The sequence below is a fragment of the Hyla sarda genome, unplaced genomic scaffold, assembly GCF_029499605.1.
Source record: "Hyla sarda isolate aHylSar1 unplaced genomic scaffold, aHylSar1.hap1 scaffold_2274, whole genome shotgun sequence".
NCBI classification, from domain to species: Eukaryota; Metazoa; Chordata; class Amphibia; order Anura; family Hylidae; genus Hyla; species Hyla sarda.
In genome coordinates, this window is record NW_026608952.1 from 27677 (window position 1) to 46380 (window position 18704).

Sequence of the window (18704 nt, forward strand, 5' to 3'; positions counted from 1 at the left end):
CAGATCCTAAGCCCAGTGTCACATGCAAGTAGGAGGAGTAAGAAGGGTTCCTGGCAAATCCGGGTTATGGATTGCATTTAAAAAGGCCCCGTGGGAGTGCAATGGGCCCCTGTCTTGCTGCTTAGCAATAATGGTATGGGTTTAGGTTCTGCTGTGTGTACTGGTGGTTGACTGCCCCCCAGCCCAGAGTGTGCATGGAAAATTGTCTGGCAGCCTCCCTGACAGCAAGCAGTGATAGTGCCCATGAAGGGGACCTTGTTGGGCCCGCCCCTTTCACGGTTATCGCTTCTCGGCCTTTTGGCTAAGATCAAGTGTAGTATCTGTTCTTATCAGTTTAATATCTGATACGTCCCCTATCTGGGGACCATATATTAAATGGATTTTTGAGAACGGGGGCCGATTTCGAAGCTTGCTTCCGTCGCCCTATGCATTGACCCGATATGGCAGTATCTTCGGGTACAGTGCACCACCCCCTTACAGGGTTAACAAGAAAGATTCCTACTTTCATTGCTACCTGCTTGCTGGCTAGCCAGCTAGCCAGCCCTGTGGGCCTTGCTGCTGCTGCTGCTGCTGCTGCAGCCAAAAAACAAAAGGTGGTGCTGCTGCTGCTTCTGCTGCTTCTGCTTGTGTCTGGCCGCTGTTGGAGCGTCCAGGCACAGGACTTCTGCTGCTGCTGACTAAATGGCCTCCTTAATTGGATCATTTGAGTAGCCAGCACACCTGTGCAGGTAGGGCATGACATGATAGGCAGCTGCCTTGATAGCGGGTGGGTGCTGAATGTTCCTAATTGACAAAATAAGATTAATGCTTATGAAGAAATATAAAATCTCATCCCTTCCCCAATATCGCGCCACACCCCTACCCCTTAATTCCCTGGTTGAACTTGATGGACATATGTCTTTTTTCGACCGTACTAACTATGTAACTATGTAACATAACATGGGGGGGTCTCCTGGCTGTTCACACAGGTGTGTCATTGCTGTACATTGACCATGCATTGCTTCTGTGGTATTGCAAAGGCAAAGACAAATGCTTCCAGCCATCCATTGCACTAATGGATTGGTCATCAGCTGGCTGTCTATGTCCCGCATCAATATAGACCAAAGTACAGAGGGTTAGGCTATGCTATAGTGCACCTACCTGATGCATCAGAAGGTGCGAGGCCCTTGCTAAATTCTGTGCACAGACTTTGAGATCTATGCTTTAGACTGTATCTAAACCTGCTCCAACATGGACTGACATTCTGGCCTACTTTCAGCCGATGCGACTTGTCTGTCGCTGAACAGTCGCTTTTTATGTATTCAGCACCTATGTATAATGTTGTAAAAATGCTCTAGAAGCTAAAGTCGCAGAAATGTCACACATATTTGGCCTGCAACTTTCTGTGCGACAAATTCAGACAGGAAAAATCAGTATAAATCCTTAGAAAATTATCCCCCAGTGTCTCCATCTGCTGGCGGTATTGAATAAGCATTGCTGCACTGATGGGGTATGCATTAGACGAAAAAAAAGAAGAAAAAGAAGAATAATACGCCCAGAAAAGAGGCGAAAAGGAGAAAAACGTAAAAAAACGTGAAAAAAAAGTAAGAGGAAGAGAAGGGAAAAAAAGGTGGAAATGGGTTTAAAAGTGATTTCGGCGGAGAAATATATATATATATATATATATATATATATATATATATATATATATACGCGCACACACACACATATATATAAACGTATTCTCCGTTGAGATATTGCAGCCGCTGCTGTGTCCAGGCCCAGGAGCCTTAGCACTGTGCTGTGATGTCACTCAATACCACTGACATCACTAGGTGTAAACAACATCTCTCCTTTGCTGTGTATGTGACTATGGAGCTGTTTGGTGATGTCGTCTATTATGGCCTTCATAGAAGCAACAGGAGATTGTTGCATCCATCTAGAACCCTCAGAACTACAGTGCTATGATGTCACTCACTTCCACAGGCCTTGCAGAGTGTAAACAACAACAACCCAGCTTTGTTGTGTATGTAACCATAGGGATTGTGATGTCACCTAGAACCTTCACAGCAGCGACAGCTTTATGAGGAGCATCAGCACTGCTCTGCCTGAGCAGAACCATCACCGCCATAGGTTGTCAAATAACCCGGATTTAACCCACACAGGTAAGTCCAATGGGGTGCAGGCATGTCCTCTATGCTTACAGCTTCCCGTGGGTGTTGGTTTGATACCGTTTGGGGACAGCCAAGGAGGCATCTGCAGGCAACAAAGGTAGGTGTGTGCTTGTGTGTGTGTTTCCTATGCAGATCCTAAGCCCAGTGTCACATGCAAGTAGGAGGAGTAAGAAGGGTTCCTGGCAAATCCGGGTTATGGATTGCATTTAAAAAGGCCCCGTGGGAGTGCAATGGGCCCCTGTCTTGCTGCTTAGCAATAATGGTATGGGTTTAGGTTCTGCTGTGTGTACTGGTGGTTGACTGCCCCCCAGCCCAGAGTGTGCATGGAAAATTGTCTGGCAGCCTCCCTGACAGCAAGCAGTGATAGTGCCCATGAAGGGGACCTTGTTGGGCCCGCCCCTTTCACGGTTATCGCTTCTCGGCCTTTTGGCTAAGATCAAGTGTAGTATCTGTTCTTATCAGTTTAATATCTGATACGTCCCCTATCTGGGGACCATATATTAAATGGATTTTTGAGAACGGGGGCCGATTTCGAAGCTTGCTTCCGTCGCCCTATGCATTGACCCGATATGGCAGTATCTTCGGGTACAGTGCACCACCCCCTTACAGGGTTAAAAAGAAAGATTCCTACTTTCATTGCTACCTGCTTGCTGGCTAGCCAGCTAGCCAGCCCTGTGGGCCTTGCTGCTGCTGCTGCTGCTGCTGCAGCCAAAAAACAAAAGGTGGTGCTGCTGCTGCTTCTGCTGCTTCTGCTTGTGTCTGGCCGCTGTTGGAGCGTCCAGGCACAGGACTTCTGCTGCTGCTGACTAAATGGCCTCCTTAATTGGATCATTTGAGTAGCCAGCACACCTGTGCAGGTAGGGCATGACATGATAGGCAGCTGCCTTGATAGCGGGTGGGTGCTGAATGTTCCTAATTGACAAAATAAGATTAATGCTTATGAAGAAATATAAAATCTCATCCCTTCCCCAATATCGCGCCACACCCCTACCCCTTAATTCCCTGGTTGAACTTGATGGACATATGTCTTTTTTCGACCGTACTAACTATGTAACTATGTAACATAACATGGGGGGGTCTCCTGGCTGTTCACACAGGTGTGTCATTGCTGTACATTGACCATGCATTGCTTCTGTGGTATTGCAAAGGCAAAGACAAATGCTTCCAGCCATCCATTGCACTAATGGATTGGTCATCAGCTGGCTGTCTATGTCCCGCATCAATATAGACCAAAGTACAGAGGGTTAGGCTATGCTATAGTGCACCTACCTGATGCATCAGAAGGTGCGAGGCCCTTGCTAAATTCTGTGCACAGACTTTGAGATCTATGCTTTAGACTGTATCTAAACCTGCTCCAACATGGACTGACATTCTGGCCTACTTTCAGCCGATGCGACTTGTCTGTCGCTGAACAGTCGCTTTTTATGTATTCAGCACCTATGTATAATGTTGTAAAAATGCTCTAGAAGCTAAAGTCGCAGAAATGTCACACATATTTGGCCTGCAACTTTCTGTGCGACAAATTCAGACAGGAAAAATCAGTATAAATCCTTAGAAAATTATCCCCCAGTGTCTCCATCTGCTGGCGGTATTGAATAAGCATTGCTGCACTGATGGGGTATGCATTAGACGAAAAAAAAGAAGAAAAAGAAGAATAATACGCCCAGAAAAGAGGCGAAAAGGAGAAAAACGTAAAAAAACGTGAAAAAAAAGTAAGAGGAAGAGAAGGGAAAAAAAGGTGGAAATGGGTTTAAAAGTGATTTCGGCGGAGAATATATATATATATATATATATATATATATATATATATATATATACGCGCACACACACACATATATATAAACGTATTCTCCGTTGAGATATTGCAGCCGCTGCTGTGTCCAGGCCCAGGAGCCTTAGCACTGTGCTGTGATGTCACTCAATACCACTGACATCACTAGGTGTAAACAACATCTCTCCTTTGCTGTGTATGTGACTATGGAGCTGTTTGGTGATGTCGTCTATTATGGCCTTCATAGAAGCAACAGGAGATTGTTGCATCCATCTAGAACCCTCAGAACTACAGTGCTATGATGTCACTCACTTCCACAGGCCTTGCAGAGTGTAAACAACAACAACCCAGCTTTGTTGTGTATGTAACCATAGGGATTGTGATGTCACCTAGAACCTTCACAGCAGCGACAGCTTTATGAGGAGCATCAGCACTGCTCTGCCTGAGCAGAACCATCACCGCCATAGGTTGTCAAATAACCCGGATTTAACCCACACAGGTAGTCCAATGGGGTGCAGGCATGTCCTCTATGCTTACAGCTTCCCGTGGGTGTTGGTTTGATACCGTTTGGGGACAGCCAAGGAGGCATCTGCAGGCAACAAAGGTAGGTGTGTGCTTGTGTGTGTGTTTCCTATGCAGATCCTAAGCCCAGTGTCACATGCAAGTAGGAGGAGTAAGAAGGGTTCCTGGCAAATCCGGGTTATGGATTGCATTTAAAAAGGCCCCGTGGGAGTGCAATGGGCCCCTGTCTTGCTGCTTAGCAATAATGGTATGGGTTTAGGTTCTGCTGTGTGTACTGGTGGTTGACTGCCCCCCAGCCCAGAGTGTGCATGGAAAATTGTCTGGCAGCCTCCCTGACAGCAAGCAGTGATAGTGCCCATGAAGGGGACCTTGTTGGGCCCGCCCCTTTCACGGTTATCGCTTCTCGGCCTTTTGGCTAAGATCAAGTGTAGTATCTGTTCTTATCAGTTTTCATGCTGGTGGGGATGGGTGCTGCATGGAGGATGCAGGTGTACCAGGGCTTTCCGGGGCTGGTTCTGAGGAATCAGCTCGACGGCTGCCCCGATGTGACCTGTTCCCTCCGGGTCTCGCCATGAGGCTGAGAGGGTCTAGAGCCGAGGTACTTTTGTGCCTCGGGGAGTGGTGACCCCGAGGTGCCGAAACTCACTGGGAGAATAGGCTCACTGAGTTGAAGCACGGGCACCATAATCTCTTCACCTTGTGGCACTCACCTCTTGATTCCCGGCCTTCTGGCTAGGATCAGAGAAATTTTTATAGATCCGGCCGGATGTCCGGGCAGTATATCTGCACACATTCACTTATTTATTTCTTTTTTGTCTCACTGTGTCACTTTTTGCGTGTTGTGTGTTCACAGGATTGGTCAGGATGCGGTAGCCCTTCTGGGGGTCCCTCCTGGCGGTCTAGGGGAGGTGTGTGTGGCCATTAGGTTCCGCACCTCCCTGCAAACACCCCGGGTACTCCTGCTTTGGCAGGGTACCTACCGTAATCGGCTCTGCGGGCAGATACCTTGGCTAACGCCAAGGGGGATGCCGGGAGCATTTGTGGTCCCCTAGTAGCTTCGGCGAAAAGGGACATCGAACCTGGAACCTCGCAGGTACCTTTTGGTCCGGAGGTGAAGGGTAAGGTTTGTTGGGGGGCCTCTCTCCTATCGGAGAAGGGCTTGCGATAGACCGCATCCTTTGTGCACGTTTTTTTAGTGTAACACGTTTGCACTTTTTCTTGCACTTTGGGTGAATCGAAAGCACGTTCCTCGGCTTTAAAAAAAATCTGTTCTTATCAGTTTAATATCTGATACGTCCCCTATCTGGGGACCATATATTAAATGGATTTTTGAGAACGTGGGCCGATTTCGAAGCTTGCTTCCGTCGCCCTATGCATTGACCCGATATGGCAGTATCTTCGGGTACAGTGCACCACCCCCTTACAGGGTTAAAAAGAAAGATTCCTACTTTCATTGCTACCTGCTTGCTGGCTAGCCAGCTAGCCAGCCCTGTGGGCCTTGCTGCTGCTGCTGCTGCTGCTGCAGCCAAAAAACAAAAGGTGGTGCTGCTGCTGCTTCTGCTGCTTCTGCTTGTGTCTGGCCGCTGTTGGAGCGTCCAGGCACAGGACTTCTGCTGCTGCTGACTAAATGGCCTCCTTAATTGGATCATTTGAGTAGCCAGCACACCTGTGCAGGTAGGGCATGACATGATAGGCAGCTGCCTTGATAGCGGGTGGGTGCTGAATGTTCCTAATTGACAAAATAAGATTAATGCTTATGAAGAAATATAAAATCTCATCCCTTCCCCAATATCGCGCCACACCCCTACCCCTTAATTCCCTGGTTGAACTTGATGGACATATGTCTTTTTTCGACCGTACTAACTATGTAACTATGTAACATAACATGGGGGGGTCTCCTGGCTGTTCACACAGGTGTGTCATTGCTGTACATTGACCATGCATTGCTTCTGTGGTATTGCAAAGGCAAAGACAAATGCTTCCAGCCATCCATTGCACTAATGGATTGGTCATCAGCTGGCTGTCTATGTCCCGCATCAATATAGACCAAAGTACAGAGGGTTAGGCTATGCTATAGTGCACCTACCTGATGCATCAGAAGGTGCGAGGCCCTTGCTAAATTCTGTGCACAGACTTTGAGATCTATGCTTTAGACTGTATCTAAACCTGCTCCAACATGGACTGACATTCTGGCCTACTTTCAGCCGATGCGACTTGTCTGTCGCTGAACAGTCGCTTTTTATGTATTCAGCACCTATGTATAATGTTGTAAAAATGCTCTAGAAGCTAAAGTCGCAGAAATGTCACACATATTTGGCCTGCAACTTTCTGTGCGACAAATTCAGACAGGAAAAATCAGTATAAATCCTTAGAAAATTATCCCCCAGTGTCTCCATCTGCTGGCGGTATTGAATAAGCATTGCTGCACTGATGGGGTATGCATTAGACGAAAAAAAAGAAGAAAAAGAAGAATAATACGCCCAGAAAAGAGGCGAAAAGGAGAAAAACGTAAAAAAACGTGAAAAAAAAGTAAGAGGAAGAGAAGGGAAAAAAAGGTGGAAATGGGTTTAAAAGTGATTTCGGCGGAGAAATATATATATATATATATATATATATATATATATATACGCGCACACACACACATATATATAAACGTATTCTCCGTTGAGATATTGCAGCCGCTGCTGTGTCCAGGCCCAGGAGCCTTAGCACTGTGCTGTGATGTCACTCAATACCACTGACATCACTAGGTGTAAACAACATCTCTCCTTTGCTGTGTATGTGACTATGGAGCTGTTTGGTGATGTCGTCTATTATGGCCTTCATAGAAGCAACAGGAGATTGTTGCATCCATCTAGAACCCTCAGAACTACAGTGCTATGATGTCACTCACTTCCACAGGCCTTGCAGAGTGTAAACAACAACAACCCAGCTTTGTTGTGTATGTAACCATAGGGATTGTGATGTCACCTAGAACCTTCACAGCAGCGACAGCTTTATGAGGAGCATCAGCACTGCTCTGCCTGAGCAGAACCATCACCGCCATAGGTTGTCAAATAACCCGGATTTAACCCACACAGGTAAGTCCAATGGGGTGCAGGCATGTCCTCTATGCTTACAGCTTCCCGTGGGTGTTGGTTTGATACCGTTTGGGGACAGCCAAGGAGGCATCTGCAGGCAACAAAGGTAGGTGTGTGCTTGTGTGTGTGTTTCCTATGCAGATCCTAAGCCCAGTGTCACATGCAAGTAGGAGGAGTAAGAAGGGTTCCTGGCAAATCCGGGTTATGGATTGCATTTAAAAAGGCCCCGTGGGAGTGCAATGGGCCCCTGTCTTGCTGCTTAGCAATAATGGTATGGGTTTAGGTTCTGCTGTGTGTACTGGTGGTTGACTGCCCCCCAGCCCAGAGTGTGCATGGAAAATTGTCTGGCAGCCTCCCTGACAGCAAGCAGTGATAGTGCCCATGAAGGGGACCTTGTTGGGCCCGCCCCTTTCACGGTTATCGCTTCTCGGCCTTTTGGCTAAGATCAAGTGTAGTATCTGTTCTTATCAGTTTAATATCTGATACGTCCCCTATCTGGGGACCATATATTAAATGGATTTTTGAGAACGGGGGCCGATTTCGAAGCTTGCTTCCGTCGCCCTATGCATTGACCCGATATGGCAGTATCTTCGGGTACAGTGCACCACCCCCTTACAGGGTTAAAAAGAAAGATTCCTACTTTCATTGCTACCTGCTTGCTGGCTAGCCAGCTAGCCAGCCCTGTGGGCCTTGCTGCTGCTGCTGCTGCTGCTGCAGCCAAAAAACAAAAGGTGGTGCTGCTGCTGCTTCTGCTGCTTCTGCTTGTGTCTGGCCGCTGTTGGAGCGTCCAGGCACAGGACTTCTGCTGCTGCTGACTAAATGGCCTCCTTAATTGGATCATTTGAGTAGCCAGCACACCTGTGCAGGTAGGGCATGACATGATAGGCAGCTGCCTTGATAGCGGGTGGGTGCTGAATGTTCCTAATTGACAAAATAAGATTAATGCTTATGAAGAAATATAAAATCTCATCCCTTCCCCAATATCGCGCCACACCCCTACCCCTTAATTCCCTGGTTGAACTTGATGGACATATGTCTTTTTTCGACCGTACTAACTATGTAACTATGTAACATAACATGGGGGGGTCTCCTGGCTGTTCACACAGGTGTGTCATTGCTGTACATTGACCATGCATTGCTTCTGTGGTATTGCAAAGGCAAAGACAAATGCTTCCAGCCATCCATTGCACTAATGGATTGGTCATCAGCTGGCTGTCTATGTCCCGCATCAATATAGACCAAAGTACAGAGGGTTAGGCTATGCTATAGTGCACCTACCTGATGCATCAGAAGGTGCGAGGCCCTTGCTAAATTCTGTGCACAGACTTTGAGATCTATGCTTTAGACTGTATCTAAACCTGCTCCAACATGGACTGACATTCTGGCCTACTTTCAGCCGATGCGACTTGTCTGTCGCTGAACAGTCGCTTTTTATGTATTCAGCACCTATGTATAATGTTGTAAAAATGCTCTAGAAGCTAAAGTCGCAGAAATGTCACACATATTTGGCCTGCAACTTTCTGTGCGACAAATTCAGACAGGAAAAATCAGTATAAATCCTTAGAAAATTATCCCCCAGTGTCTCCATCTGCTGGCGGTATTGAATAAGCATTGCTGCACTGATGGGGTATGCATTAGACGAAAAAAAAGAAGAAAAAGAAGAATAATACGCCCAGAAAAGAGGCGAAAAGGAGAAAAACGTAAAAAAACGTGAAAAAAAAGTAAGAGGAAGAGAAGGGAAAAAAAGGTGGAAATGGGTTTAAAAGTGATTTCGGCGGAGAAATATATATATATATATATATATATATATATATATATATATATATATATACGCGCACACACACACATATATATAAACGTATTCTCCGTTGAGATATTGCAGCCGCTGCTGTGTCCAGGCCCAGGAGCCTTAGCACTGTGCTGTGATGTCACTCAATACCACTGACATCACTAGGTGTAAACAACATCTCTCCTTTGCTGTGTATGTGACTATGGAGCTGTTTGGTGATGTCGTCTATTATGGCCTTCATAGAAGCAACAGGAGATTGTTGCATCCATCTAGAACCCTCAGAACTACAGTGCTATGATGTCACTCACTTCCACAGGCCTTGCAGAGTGTAAACAACAACAACCCAGCTTTGTTGTGTATGTAACCATAGGGATTGTGATGTCACCTAGAACCTTCACAGCAGCGACAGCTTTATGAGGAGCATCAGCACTGCTCTGCCTGAGCAGAACCATCACCGCCATAGGTTGTCAAATAACCCGGATTTAACCCACACAGGTAAGTCCAATGGGGTGCAGGCATGTCCTCTATGCTTACAGCTTCCCGTGGGTGTTGGTTTGATACCGTTTGGGGACAGCCAAGGAGGCATCTGCAGGCAACAAAGGTAGGTGTGTGCTTGTGTGTGTGTTTCCTATGCAGATCCTAAGCCCAGTGTCACATGCAAGTAGGAGGAGTAAGAAGGGTTCCTGGCAAATCCGGGTTATGGATTGCATTTAAAAAGGCCCCGTGGGAGTGCAATGGGCCCCTGTCTTGCTGCTTAGCAATAATGGTATGGGTTTAGGTTCTGCTGTGTGTACTGGTGGTTGACTGCCCCCCAGCCCAGAGTGTGCATGGAAAATTGTCTGGCAGCCTCCCTGACAGCAAGCAGTGATAGTGCCCATGAAGGGGACCTTGTTGGGCCCGCCCCTTTCACGGTTATCGCTTCTCGGCCTTTTGGCTAAGATCAAGTGTAGTATCTGTTCTTATCAGTTTAATATCTGATACGTCCCCTATCTGGGGACCATATATTAAATGGATTTTTGAGAACGGGGGCCGATTTCGAAGCTTGCTTCCGTCGCCCTATGCATTGACCCGATATGGCAGTATCTTCGGGTACAGTGCACCACCCCCTTACAGGGTTAAAAAGAAAGATTCCTACTTTCATTGCTACCTGCTTGCTGGCTAGCCAGCTAGCCAGCCCTGTGGGCCTTGCTGCTGCTGCTGCTGCTGCTGCTGCAGCCAAAAAACAAAAGGTGGTGCTGCTGCTGCTTCTGCTGCTTCTGCTTGTGTCTGGCCGCTGTTGGAGCGTCCAGGCACAGGACTTCTGCTGCTGCTGACTAAATGGCCTCCTTAATTGGATCATTTGAGTAGCCAGCACACCTGTGCAGGTAGGGCATGACATGATAGGCAGCTGCCTTGATAGCGGGTGGGTGCTGAATGTTCCTAATTGACAAAATAAGATTAATGCTTATGAAGAAATATAAAATCTCATCCCTTCCCCAATATCGCGCCACACCCCTACCCCTTAATTCCCTGGTTGAACTTGATGGACATATGTCTTTTTTCGACCGTACTAACTATGTAACTATGTAACATAACATGGGGGGGTCTCCTGGCTGTTCACACAGGTGTGTCATTGCTGTACATTGACCATGCATTGCTTCTGTGGTATTGCAAAGGCAAAGACAAATGCTTCCAGCCATCCATTGCACTAATGGATTGGTCATCAGCTGGCTGTCTATGTCCCGCATCAATATAGACCAAAGTACAGAGGGTTAGGCTATGCTATAGTGCACCTACCTGATGCATCAGAAGGTGCGAGGCCCTTGCTAAATTCTGTGCACAGACTTTGAGATCTATGCTTTAGACTGTATCTAAACCTGCTCCAACATGGACTGACATTCTGGCCTACTTTCAGCCGATGCGACTTGTCTGTCGCTGAACAGTCGCTTTTTATGTATTCAGCACCTATGTATAATGTTGTAAAAATGCTCTAGAAGCTAAAGTCGCAGAAATGTCACACATATTTGGCCTGCAACTTTCTGTGCGACAAATTCAGACAGGAAAAATCAGTATAAATCCTTAGAAAATTATCCCCCAGTGTCTCCATCTGCTGGCGGTATTGAATAAGCATTGCTGCACTGATGGGGTATGCATTAGACGAAAAAAAAGAAGAAAAAGAAGAATAATACGCCCAGAAAAGAGGCGAAAAGGAGAAAAACGTAAAAAAACGTGAAAAAAAAGTAAGAGGAAGAGAAGGGAAAAAAAGGTGGAAATGGGTTTAAAAGTGATTTCGGCGGAGAAATATATATATATATATATATATATATATATATATATATATATATATATACGCGCACACACACACATATATATAAACGTATTCTCCGTTGAGATATTGCAGCCGCTGCTGTGTCCAGGCCCAGGAGCCTTAGCACTGTGCTGTGATGTCACTCAATACCACTGACATCACTAGGTGTAAACAACATCTCTCCTTTGCTGTGTATGTGACTATGGAGCTGTTTGGTGATGTCGTCTATTATGGCCTTCATAGAAGCAACAGGAGATTGTTGCATCCATCTAGAACCCTCAGAACTACAGTGCTATGATGTCACTCACTTCCACAGGCCTTGCAGAGTGTAAACAACAACAACCCAGCTTTGTTGTGTATGTAACCATAGGGATTGTGATGTCACCTAGAACCTTCACAGCAGCGACAGCTTTATGAGGAGCATCAGCACTGCTCTGCCTGAGCAGAACCATCACCGCCATAGGTTGTCAAATAACCCGGATTTAACCCACACAGGTAAGTCCAATGGGGTGCAGGCATGTCCTCTATGCTTACAGCTTCCCGTGGGTGTTGGTTTGATACCGTTTGGGGACAGCCAAGGAGGCATCTGCAGGCAACAAAGGTAGGTGTGTGCTTGTGTGTGTGTTTCCTATGCAGATCCTAAGCCCAGTGTCACATGCAAGTAGGAGGAGTAAGAAGGGTTCCTGGCAAATCCGGGTTATGGATTGCATTTAAAAAGGCCCCGTGGGAGTGCAATGGGCCCCTGTCTTGCTGCTTAGCAATAATGGTATGGGTTTAGGTTCTGCTGTGTGTACTGGTGGTTGACTGCCCCCCAGCCCAGAGTGTGCATGGAAAATTGTCTGGCAGCCTCCCTGACAGCAAGCAGTGATAGTGCCCATGAAGGGGACCTTGTTGGGCCCGCCCCTTTCACGGTTATCGCTTCTCGGCCTTTTGGCTAAGATCAAGTGTAGTATCTGTTCTTATCAGTTTAATATCTGATACGTCCCCTATCTGGGGACCATATATTAAATGGATTTTTGAGAACGGGGGCCGATTTCGAAGCTTGCTTCCGTCGCCCTATGCATTGACCCGATATGGCAGTATCTTCGGGTACAGTGCACCACCCCCTTACAGGGTTAAAAAGAAAGATTCCTACTTTCATTGCTACCTGCTTGCTGGCTAGCCAGCTAGCCAGCCCTGTGGGCCTTGCTGCTGCTGCTGCTGCTGCTGCAGCCAAAAAACAAAAGGTGGTGCTGCTGCTGCTTCTGCTGCTTCTGCTTGTGTCTGGCCGCTGTTGGAGCGTCCAGGCACAGGACTTCTGCTGCTGCTGACTAAATGGCCTCCTTAATTGGATCATTTGAGTAGCCAGCACACCTGTGCAGGTAGGGCATGACATGATAGGCAGCTGCCTTGATAGCGGGTGGGTGCTGAATGTTCCTAATTGACAAAATAAGATTAATGCTTATGAAGAAATATAAAATCTCATCCCTTCCCCAATATCGCGCCACACCCCTACCCCTTAATTCCCTGGTTGAACTTGATGGACATATGTCTTTTTTCGACCGTACTAACTATGTAACTATGTAACATAACATGGGGGGGTCTCCTGGCTGTTCACACAGGTGTGTCATTGCTGTACATTGACCATGCATTGCTTCTGTGGTATTGCAAAGGCAAAGACAAATGCTTCCAGCCATCCATTGCACTAATGGATTGGTCATCAGCTGGCTGTCTATGTCCCGCATCAATATAGACCAAAGTACAGAGGGTTAGGCTATGCTATAGTGCACCTACCTGATGCATCAGAAGGTGCGAGGCCCTTGCTAAATTCTGTGCACAGACTTTGAGATCTATGCTTTAGACTGTATCTAAACCTGCTCCAACATGGACTGACATTCTGGCCTACTTTCAGCCGATGCGACTTGTCTGTCGCTGAACAGTCGCTTTTTATGTATTCAGCACCTATGTATAATGTTGTAAAAATGCTCTAGAAGCTAAAGTCGCAGAAATGTCACACATATTTGGCCTGCAACTTTCTGTGCGACAAATTCAGACAGGAAAAATCAGTATAAATCCTTAGAAAATTATCCCCCAGTGTCTCCATCTGCTGGCGGTATTGAATAAGCATTGCTGCACTGATGGGGTATGCATTAGACGAAAAAAAAGAAGAAAAAGAAGAATAATACGCCCAGAAAAGAGGCGAAAAGGAGAAAAACGTAAAAAAACGTGAAAAAAAAGTAAGAGGAAGAGAAGGGAAAAAAAGGTGGAAATGGGTTTAAAAGTGATTTCGGCGGAGAAATATATATATATATATATATATATATATATATATATATATATATATACGCGCACACACACACATATATATAAACGTATTCTCCGTTGAGATATTGCAGCCGCTGCTGTGTCCAGGCCCAGGAGCCTTAGCACTGTGCTGTGATGTCACTCAATACCACTGACATCACTAGGTGTAAACAACATCTCTCCTTTGCTGTGTATGTGACTATGGAGCTGTTTGGTGATGTCGTCTATTATGGCCTTCATAGAAGCAACAGGAGATTGTTGCATCCATCTAGAACCCTCAGAACTACAGTGCTATGATGTCACTCACTTCCACAGGCCTTGCAGAGTGTAAACAACAACAACCCAGCTTTGTTGTGTATGTAACCATAGGGATTGTGATGTCACCTAGAACCTTCACAGCAGCGACAGCTTTATGAGGAGCATCAGCACTGCTCTGCCTGAGCAGAACCATCACCGCCATAGGTTGTCAAATAACCCGGATTTAACCCACACAGGTAAGTCCAATGGGGTGCAGGCATGTCCTCTATGCTTACAGCTTCCCGTGGGTGTTGGTTTGATACCGTTTGGGGACAGCCAAGGAGGCATCTGCAGGCAACAAAGGTAGGTGTGTGCTTGTGTGTGTGTTTCCTATGCAGATCCTAAGCCCAGTGTCACATGCAAGTAGGAGGAGTAAGAAGGGTTCCTGGCAAATCCGGGTTATGGATTGCATTTAAAAAGGCCCCGTGGGAGTGCAATGGGCCCCTGTCTTGCTGCTTAGCAATAATGGTATGGGTTTAGGTTCTGCTGTGTGTACTGGTGGTTGACTGCCCCCCAGCCCAGAGTGTGCATGGAAAATTGTCTGGCAGCCTCCCTGACAGCAAGCAGTGATAGTGCCCATGAAGGGGACCTTGTTGGGCCCGCCCCTTTCACGGTTATCGCTTCTCGGCCTTTTGGCTAAGATCAAGTGTAGTATCTGTTCTTATCAGTTTAATATCTGATACGTCCCCTATCTGGGGACCATATATTAAATGGATTTTTGAGAACGGGGGCCGATTTCGAAGCTTGCTTCCGTCGCCCTATGCATTGACCCGATATGGCAGTATCTTCGGGTACAGTGCACCACCCCCTTACAGGGTTAAAAAGAAAGATTCCTACTTTCATTGCTACCTGCTTGCTGGCTAGCCAGCTAGCCAGCCCTGTGGGCCTTGCTGCTGCTGCTGCTGCTGCTGCAGCCAAAAAACAAAAGGTGGTGCTGCTGCTGCTTCTGCTGCTTCTGCTTGTGTCTGGCCGCTGTTGGAGCGTCCAGGCACAGGACTTCTGCTGCTGCTGACTAAATGGCCTCCTTAATTGGATCATTTGAGTAGCCAGCACACCTGTGCAGGTAGGGCATGACATGATAGGCAGCTGCCTTGATAGCGGGTGGGTGCTGAATGTTCCTAATTGACAAAATAAGATTAATGCTTATGAAGAAATATAAAATCTCATCCCTTCCCCAATATCGCGCCACACCCCTACCCCTTAATTCCCTGGTTGAACTTGATGGACATATGTCTTTTTTCGACCGTACTAACTATGTAACTATGTAACATAACATGGGGGGGGTCTCCTGGCTGTTCACACAGGTGTGTCATTGCTGTACATTGACCATGCATTGCTTCTGTGGTATTGCAAAGGCAAAGACAAATGCTTCCAGCCATCCATTGCACTAATGGATTGGTCATCAGCTGGCTGTCTATGTCCCGCATCAATATAGACCAAAGTACAGAGGGTTAGGCTATGCTATAGTGCACCTACCTGATGCATCAGAAGGTGCGAGGCCCTTGCTAAATTCTGTGCACAGACTTTGAGATCTATGCTTTAGACTGTATCTAAACCTGCTCCAACATGGACTGACATTCTGGCCTACTTTCAGCCGATGCGACTTGTCTGTCGCTGAACAGTCGCTTTTTATGTATTCAGCACCTATGTATAATGTTGTAAAAATGCTCTAGAAGCTAAAGTCGCAGAAATGTCACACATATTTGGCCTGCAACTTTCTGTGCGACAAATTCAGACAGGAAAAATCAGTATAAATCCTTAGAAAATTATCCCCCAGTGTCTCCATCTGCTGGCGGTATTGAATAAGCATTGCTGCACTGATGGGGTATGCATTAGACGAAAAAAAAGAAGAAAAAGAAGAATAATACGCCCAGAAAAGAGGCGAAAAGGAGAAAAACGTAAAAAAACGTGAAAAAAAAGTAAGAGGAAGAGAAGGGAAAAAAAGGTGGAAATGGGTTTAAAAGTGATTTCGGCGGAGAAATATATATATATATATATATATATATATATATATATATATATACGCGCACACACACACATATATATAAACGTATTCTCCGTTGAGATATTGCAGCCGCTGCTGTGTCCAGGCCCAGGAGCCTTAGCACTGTGCTGTGATGTCACTCAATACCACTGACATCACTAGGTGTAAACAACATCTCTCCTTTGCTGTGTATGTGACTATGGAGCTGTTTGGTGATGTCGTCTATTATGGCCTTCATAGAAGCAACAGGAGATTGTTGCATCCATCTAGAACCCTCAGAACTACAGTGCTATGATGTCACTCACTTCCACAGGCCTTGCAGAGTGTAAACAACAACAACCCAGCTTTGTTGTGTATGTAACCATAGGGATTGTGATGTCACCTAGAACCTTCACAGCAGCGACAGCTTTATGAGGAGCATCAGCACTGCTCTGCCTGAGCAGAACCATCACCGCCATAGGTTGTCAAATAACCCGGATTTAACCCACACAGGTAAGTCCAATGGGGTGCAGGCATGTCCTCTATGCTTACAGCTTCCCGTGGGTGTTGGTTTGATACCGTTTGGGGACAGCCAAGGAGGCATCTGCAGGCAACAAAGGTAGGTGTGTGCTTGTGTGTGTGTTTCCTATGCAGATCCTAAGCCCAGTGTCACATGCAAGTAGGAGGAGTAAGAAGGGTTCCTGGCAAATCCGGGTTATGGATTGCATTTAAAAAGGCCCCGTGGGAGTGCAATGGGCCCCTGTCTTGCTGCTTAGCAATAATGGTATGGGTTTAGGTTCTGCTGTGTGTACTGGTGGTTGACTGCCCCCCAGCCCAGAGTGTGCATGGAAAATTGTCTGGCAGCCTCCCTGACAGCAAGCAGTGATAGTGCCCATGAAGGGGACCTTGTTGGGCCCGCCCCTTTCACGGTTATCGCTTCTCGGCCTTTTGGCTAAGATCAAGTGTAGTATCTGTTCTTATCAGTTTAATATCTGATACGTCCCCTATCTGGGGACCATATATTAAATGGATTTTTGAGAACGGGGCCGATTTCGAAGCTTGCTTCCGTCGCCCTATGCATTGACCCGATATGGCAGTATCTTCGGGTACAGTGCACCACCCCCTTACAGGGTTAAAAAGAAAGATTCCTACTTTCATTGCTACCTGCTTGCTGGCTAGCCAGCTAGCCAGCCCTGTGGGCCTTGCTGCTGCTGCTGCTGCTGCTGCAGCCAAAAAACAAAAGGTGGTGCTGCTGCTGCTTCTGCTGCTTCTGCTTGTGTCTGGCCGCTGTTGGAGCGTCCAGGCACAGGACTTCTGCTGCTGCTGACTAAATGGCCTCCTTAATTGGATCATTTGAGTAGCCAGCACACCTGTGCAGGTAGGGCATGACATGATAGGCAGCTGCCTTGATAGCGGGTGGGTGCTGAATGTTCCTAATTGACAAAATAAGATTAATGCTTATGAAGAAATATAAAATCTCATCCCTTCCCCAATATCGCGCCACACCCCTACCCCTTAATTCCCTGGTTGAACTTGATGGACATATGTCTTTTTTCGACCGTACTAACTATGTAACTATGTAACATAACATGGGGGGGTCTCCTGGCTGTTCACACAGGTGTGTCATTGCTGTACATTGACCATGCATTGCTTCTGTGGTATTGCAAAGGCAAAGACAAATGCTTCCAGCCATCCATTGCACTAATGGATTGGTCATCAGCTGGCTGTCTATGTCCCGCATCAATATAGACCAAAGTACAGAGGGTTAGGCTATGCTATAGTGCACCTACCTGATGCATCAGAAGGTGCGAGGCCCTTGCTAAATTCTGTGCACAGACTTTGAGATCTATGCTTTAGACTGTATCTAAACCTGCTCCAACATGGACTGACATTCTGGCCTACTTTCAGCCGATGCGACTTGTCTGTCGCTGAACAGTCGCTTTTTATGTATTCAGCACCTATGTATAATGTTGTAAAAATGCTCTAGAAGCTAAAGTCGCAGAAATGTCACACATATTTGGCCTGCAACTTTCTGTGCGACAAATTCAGACAGGAAAAATCAGTATAAATCCTTAGAAAATTATCCCCCAGTGTCTCCATCTGCTGGCGGTATTGAATAAGCATTGCTGCACTGATGGGGTATGCATTAGACGAAAAAAAAGAAGAAAAAGAAGAATAATACGCCCAGAAAAGAGGCGAAAAGGAGAAAAACGTAAAAAAACGTGAAAAAAAAGTAAGAGGAAGAGAAGGGAAAAAAAGGTGGAAATGGGTTTAAAAGTGATTTCGGCGGAGAAATATATATATATATATATATTATATATATATATATATATATATACGCGCACACACACACATATATATAAACGTATTCTCCGTTGAGATATTGCAGCCGCTGCTGTGTCCAGGCCCAGGAGCCTTAGCACTGTGCTGTGATGTCACTCAATACCACTGACATCACTAGGTGTAAACAACATCTCTCCTTTGCTGTGTATGTGACTATGGAGCTGTTTGGTGATGTCGTCTATTATGGCCTTCATAGAAGCAACAGGAGATTGTTGC

General features: G+C 46.3%; 7 non-coding genes and 2 pseudogenes across 7 annotated transcripts; all 9 read left to right on the forward strand.

The window, feature by feature from the left end:
- Positions 1 to 281: 281 nt before the first annotated feature.
- On the forward strand, positions 282 to 472 carry LOC130321512 (U2 spliceosomal RNA). The gene has a single exon (XR_008867226.1). It is a non-coding gene; the product is annotated as a U2 spliceosomal RNA (small nuclear RNA).
- A 2091-nt stretch (positions 473 to 2563) lies between these two features.
- On the forward strand, positions 2564 to 2754 carry LOC130321513 (U2 spliceosomal RNA). Its single transcript, XR_008867227.1, has one exon. It is a non-coding gene; the product is annotated as a U2 spliceosomal RNA (small nuclear RNA).
- A 2087-nt stretch (positions 2755 to 4841) lies between these two features.
- LOC130321522 (U2 spliceosomal RNA) lies at positions 4842 to 5001 on the forward strand (annotated as a pseudogene).
- A 655-nt stretch (positions 5002 to 5656) lies between these two features.
- On the forward strand, positions 5657 to 5864 carry LOC130321521 (U2 spliceosomal RNA; annotated as a pseudogene).
- Positions 5865 to 7945: 2081 nt separating this feature from the next.
- Positions 7946 to 8136, forward strand: LOC130321514 (U2 spliceosomal RNA). Its single transcript, XR_008867228.1, has one exon. It is a non-coding gene; the product is annotated as a U2 spliceosomal RNA (small nuclear RNA).
- A 2093-nt stretch (positions 8137 to 10229) lies between these two features.
- LOC130321517 (U2 spliceosomal RNA) lies at positions 10230 to 10420 on the forward strand. The gene has a single exon (XR_008867230.1). It is a non-coding gene; the product is annotated as a U2 spliceosomal RNA (small nuclear RNA).
- A 2096-nt stretch (positions 10421 to 12516) lies between these two features.
- Positions 12517 to 12707, forward strand: LOC130321518 (U2 spliceosomal RNA). The gene has a single exon (XR_008867231.1). It is a non-coding gene; the product is annotated as a U2 spliceosomal RNA (small nuclear RNA).
- A 2091-nt stretch (positions 12708 to 14798) lies between these two features.
- LOC130321519 (U2 spliceosomal RNA) lies at positions 14799 to 14989 on the forward strand. Its single transcript, XR_008867232.1, has one exon. It is a non-coding gene; the product is annotated as a U2 spliceosomal RNA (small nuclear RNA).
- Positions 14990 to 17077: 2088 nt separating this feature from the next.
- LOC130321520 (U2 spliceosomal RNA) lies at positions 17078 to 17267 on the forward strand. Its single transcript, XR_008867233.1, has one exon. It is a non-coding gene; the product is annotated as a U2 spliceosomal RNA (small nuclear RNA).
- Positions 17268 to 18704: the final 1437 nt, after the last annotated feature.